General features: G+C 42.5%; 1 non-coding gene across 1 annotated transcript; it reads left to right on the top strand.

Annotated features, from left to right (window-relative positions):
• The first annotated feature begins 3,069 nt into the window (after positions 1–3,069).
• LOC141645203 (small nucleolar RNA R71) lies at positions 3,070–3,175 on the top strand. The gene has a single exon (XR_012544787.1). It is a non-coding gene; the product is annotated as a small nucleolar RNA R71 (small nucleolar RNA).
• The last annotated feature ends 2,730 nt before the right edge of the window (positions 3,176–5,905 follow it).

Below are 5,905 nucleotides of genomic sequence, written 5' to 3'. Positions count from 1 at the left end.
ATGCAAAAAAGTGTAGAAATTACTTACTTGATGCTAAGGAACCTACAAATGGCAATTAATCGACAATCAACAAGCAACAATCGCGATTTTTGATAGAAAAACCGCGAAACCCTAGAATCCTAAATTGACCGTGTAAATTAGCTTGAATCAAAGGGAAAACAGAGGGCTAATGACGAGTAATTTGCAGTAAACAGAATGTAGGTGGTGGATTTGGCAAATGGGCAAGAAAATGGAGGTTTTGGGTGTTTTTTTGATCGCAAATAAGGAAGGGAGACGAAAAAAATGAAGAAGTAATGAATTAACAATAAAAAGAAGGAAGTTAAAGAAACTCCCTGCGTATAATTTCCAATTTCACTCGATCGAGTGGTTTAGAACTGCTTGATCGAGGACTTCTTGTATTCATCTACTCGATCGAGTAAAAAGTTACTCGATCGAGAACTCCCCTTTTCAGCTTTAGTCCATCGAGTAAAATGGGATCATTCGATCGAACAGAATCCACTCGATCGAGTACAAGAAGTACTCGATCGAGCTCTTTTCCTCGTGTAGGCTCTTGAATTTGCTATTATTCCTTTGAATTTGCGTATAATCCCCAAACCTGCATAAAAACACTCGCAAAAATATCCCAAAATACCTAATACGAAAAGTAACAGTCTATAGTCCCTAATCTACGCTAAAAATTGTCTAAATTCTAATTATCCTAATTAAAAGCAATAAATAAAATTCAACGGAAAAATTAAAAATTGTTTATACAATTTGTTACACGGGGCATTTCCCCGCTCATTTCTCGAAGCAATTCAGCAGCTCCTCGAAGGGCTTCTGACTGGAGGACGTCATCTCAGCAACATTAATCGCCCTCTTTAATTTCCACAAGCTTGCATTTGAATCATTAGGAGGAGAATAGTTGATGTCCACGTACGCGCGAACTTTTCTCATCCTTACTCCTTTCTCACCGGCTTTAACATCGTCACTCCCACTTTGACTGACATTAATTGCACAATACCCTTTGACAGCTCCTGCATTATTTTCATCTGTACCTGCGGAAAACAGACGAACTTTCCTCCTTTTTGCTCTCAACCTGAGGCGGAGGGGTCACAATAGCAGCACAATGTTCCAAATCTTCAGTTGGAGTGTCAGTATGAGGGTCAGTAGAAGAGAGGGCATTGCAAGGCTGAGCTTGCATGGGAGCCCTTTAGAACTTAGACTGATGGAAGATCAATTCCTCGTCCCCAACCTGAAAAGTCAATGTCTTGCCCCCGACGTCTATTACTGCACGGGCAGTAAATAAAAATGGCCTCCCTAAAATAATAGGGGTATGGGCATCTTCGGGAATGTCAAGTACAACGAAGTCAACGGGAATAAAGAATCTCCCGATCTTAACAGGTATGTCTTCTATGACACCTAGTGGCCGTGATATGCTACGGTCGACCATCTGAACAGTCATATTTGTGCAATTAAACTTTGTCAAACTAAGTCTCTTAGCCAGAGACAGCGGTAAGACACTCACGCTAGCGCCAAGATCGCATAACTCGTTATCAATTAAGTGGGTACCAATATGACACGGAATCGAAAAAATACCCGGGTCTGACTGTTTGGGAGGTAACTTATTCTGAACAAGGGCCATCCCTACCTCGGTCAAAGCTACCGTCTCATGGTCGTTAATGTGCCTCTTACGCGATAAAATTTCTTTCATAAATTTAATGTAAGAGGGTACCTGTGTCAGCAATTCGGCGAATGGCACAGTGACTTGCAAGCTTTTCACGAGTTCGGCAAATTTGCCGAATTGTTGATTAGCTTTAGTACTTTGCAAACGCCTCGGGAAGGGCACCGTGTTGGGTATCTCGAGCCCTTTGTTCCTCTCTTCCAATGTATCAACCGGATCAAGCTCTAAATCCTTCGAACGCTTCTTTCCTCTCGAACGAGGTCTTTTAGGCGATATTTCACTCGATCGACCACTAGCAGGCTCTCGATCGAGCTGTTCTTTATCAGCATTACTCGATTGACCAGAAATACCATTCGATCGAGCAGGTTCTTCAATAAAATTACTCGATCGACCAAGAATTTCATTCGATCGAGTAAAATCTTTTACCTTTTCACTCGATCGAGTAGAAATTTTACTCGATCGAGTCCTTTCTTCAGCACTTTCACTCGATCGACCCCCAAAAATTAGTCGATCGAGTACTTTCATTGTCGTCAGCTCTTTTTCTTCGACACAACATTGTTCATCAGCAGTAATTACCTTCCCCGGGTCTGATTTCGGTCCTTCATATGAATAACCGCTCCTCAAATTGATTAAATTCACCGTCTCATGTGGATTCTTATCGGCTTGTGACGGTAAATGTCCCAGTTTCCTTGTGGACTGGTTCGCGGCTAACTGGGCAACTTGAGTTTCAAGTGCCTTGATAGATGCATCTTTTTGTTGATCACTCAGCTGCCACTGCTTTGTCAAAGACTGCAACATCGTCTTCAACTCACCTAGCTTACTTACCCCCACCAGAGGATGATGCACCTTGATTAGGTGTAGGAAAGGAAGGAGGCTTCTGAAAGCCTTGTTGAGCCTTATGAGGAGGGACATATGGCTATTTCTGCTGCGGAGGAGGGGTAGGATTGAGCACATTTTGACTTGTCCACCTCAAATTGGGATGGACTGCCCCTTGGTTGTTATAATGGGAACCCCCTCCTTGCCTGTATTGTTGAAAAGCAAGGACATGTTCCTTCTCCGTAAGACAGCCAACAGCAGTGTGACCGTCGTTGCTCCCACACCTCTCACATGTGACAGTCTCCCCTCTAGTAAGCAAATGGACCGTCTGAGGCTCCCCAGCTGAATGCAACTCCAACTTATCAAATCTAGCATTCATGGCTTCCAGCTGAGCCACAACTTGTTTATCGACTGCATGAACTGTTCTAATACCATCCCTCGGGTTTCCATACACAGCACAGTGGGTCGACATCTCTTCAATAAGAGCCCATCCCTTATCATCGTCAGTGTTCTTTTGAAATCTTCCGTTAGATGCTGCATCAAGTATGACTATGTGATCATCGTAGAACTGATTGGACTGGAACCACGGATCAAAACCATGGTGAGGAATAGACCTCACCAATCTCTTGAAACGGCACCAAGCTTCATAGAAAGTTTCATCCGGTGACTGTTTGAAACTTGTGATCTTGGCCCTCAGCTGATTAGTGCGCTGCGGAGAGAAATATCTCTTATAAAAAGCAAGAGCAAGGGTCTCCCAGTCTGTGACCCCCGCGGCCGTGCGGTCCAAATCAGTCAGCCACTCCCTGGCTGAGTTAGTCAAAGAAAAAGGAAACAGAACCTCCTTAATCTTGTCTTGAGTTACCCCGTTTGTGGCGGGGATAGTAGAACAGTAGTCCGTAAAGACCTCCATATGCTTCCTCGGGTCTTCACCTGCCACACCTCTAAAGAGATTTCTCTCCACCAGATTGATATAGGAAGGACGGATGTCAAATGTATTCCCATCCTCAGTCTGGAGATTGAAACCCTTTGGAATTGATGATGCTTTAGGCTCCGAATAACTAGCAATGTTCGGCATCTTTACTGGTTGGCTTATAGAACTGGAAGTATCTTCTTCAAAAGACGGGTTTTCTGTAAAAAAGGAAATGTTGAAGCTCTGGTTCGAAAGTACTCAAGTCTTCCTTTCGTGATTCTCTTTGCAGACGGAGTCTATGCCTGAACAGTCTCTCTGGCTCAGAATCAGCTGAAACTAACTCAAACCGGTCTGACCTGGGCATACACAACACTGAAATAAAATAAATAAGAACTGCCTCAAGGAATAAAAATTCCCTGAGACGGATAAAATAAATGAAACAAGACAGATAGGGCAATTGCCTTCCCGGCAACGGCGCCAAAATTTGACAGGGCTGTCGTATACCTATCAAAAATAACTAACTAAACTAACTATATAGCTAGGGAAGTCAGGTCGATCTCCTCAGGGAGGCAAGATATCTGTAAGAGTCCGTCTATTTGGTCACAAATGGGGGGGGGGGGGGGGTTGTAATTGGTTTTCCTAAACTAATTAAGGTTTTAAAGGAAGAGAAATAAAGAAAGAGCAATTAAGGCAGAAAATAGAAATAAACTATCAGTAGAGAGGGGACATGTCAGGATTTCGGTTCACTACGGTAGTCCAATGACTCAACTGTAAACAACTTAGATGAATTACTGCGAGACGGATATGGAAAGGTCCTTCCGGTCCACTTTCTACCCTAGACTCCCACTAACTTAACTTTCGTCCTCGTCAGGGTAGTCTACAGTTCATAGCAGGTCTATTTAGTCCAATCTTCCGATCCAGGATTAAATTTAACCAGATTAAAAAGGTGACTCAGAAGCGTGCACTCAACTAAGTCGGTAAACACAGTTATATTGCTATGGTGACAGAGTCTCGCAAATAATTCATCCAACTTATTTACTACATCGTCACATTTCTACCGTAGATCCCCTAATCCTAACATGAAACAGATTAGCTACTCATGCTATTAATACTGTCAATACTAATAACAAAGAATAAACCACATTCAACATGATAAAACAATAATTAAATTGCATAAAAAGTAATTAGGGCAGAAATTAAAAGGAAGCAAAACAAGTAATTAAAATGAATAAAAGAAAGATGAATATTAAAAGGGAGAAAGAGATTACAATCGCAAGAATCCGGCGTTAAGAACAAACAAATCCGAGCGAGAAAATCCGAAAGCAAAAGTTACAGTGAAGAAGAAAAAGCAACGCAGTCTTTTGAGTGAAATATGAATAATAAGATAAAACTTAGATAGAATAGATAGATAATGACCTAGTTATTATGCGCTTAAATAGAAAAACTACTAAGTCCATCAACTAAAACAAGTTCACGGGCTAATTAAAGCGCACGACAGCCAAAACCACTCGATCGAGTAGTCTGAAACCACTCGATCGAGTAGTTCTCCAAATAATCTACTCGATCGAGTAGAATTATTACTCGATCGAGTAACCTCTAATTCCAGCGCTTCTTGATCGCGTAAAATATTACTCGATCGACCAACCAATGCCATAGAAACCACTCGATCGAGTAATATAACAGCTCGATCGAGTATTCTTCCTTCAAATCAGTTCAAACTCGTGACTGACTGCCTCGTAGACCGTTCCTTCACGCATCCCAATGCAAGATCTCACTCTGAAAAATCCCGTCTCCTCAAAATGTATGCAAAAAGGACGAAAATGGTACGATTCTACTACTTTTACGTTCTTTCCTGCAAAATAGTCAAGACGAACCAAAGTAGCCAATTCGGGGGCAATATGCAATATAAACAGTACGAAAGTACATACAAATACGTGCTAAAATAGGCTAAAAAGACTATACAAAATGCACGTATCAAGAACACAACACTCCGCCCTTGACTGAAACTAAGAAAAGGCTCAATCTCTTGGAAGAACAACTCCTGGCCCGGGGTAACAATATCCATCTTGAGAACAACCAAAGATTTGAACCTATTGGGGATCAACTACCCGACAACTTTACCCTGACTGATGTGCCCAAATTCAAGGGAGTGGAGGACCCACTTAATCATATCCGAGCCTTCAAAGATTACATGGCCATAAAAGGGGTTAAATAGGAACTTTTCACCCGGATCTTTCCATCATCCTTGGAACCGATCCCTCGCCAATGGTACTACTGCCTTGACCCGAAGAACCTCACCACCTGGGATGAGGACGCAGTTGAATTTGCTACGAAATATGCCGACAACGTCGAAATCCATGGCCAATACCCGTACTCTTGAGGTCCTAACCCAGAATGACAAGGAGGGATTCACCGATGGTGGAGGGTAAGTGCTCAGCTAGCCAGCAAACCGAGCGAGTCGACCTTGGTTGAAAAGTTTGTCAACAATCGCCGCCCGGTGTATGCCAACTTACTAAGGT

This window comes from Silene latifolia, chromosome 2, assembly GCF_048544455.1.
Source record: "Silene latifolia isolate original U9 population chromosome 2, ASM4854445v1, whole genome shotgun sequence".
In the NCBI taxonomy this organism is placed as follows: domain Eukaryota; kingdom Viridiplantae; phylum Streptophyta; class Magnoliopsida; order Caryophyllales; family Caryophyllaceae; genus Silene; species Silene latifolia.
The sequence above is the reverse complement of the archived record's forward strand: the minus strand, read 5'-3'. Positions and strand labels throughout refer to the sequence as shown.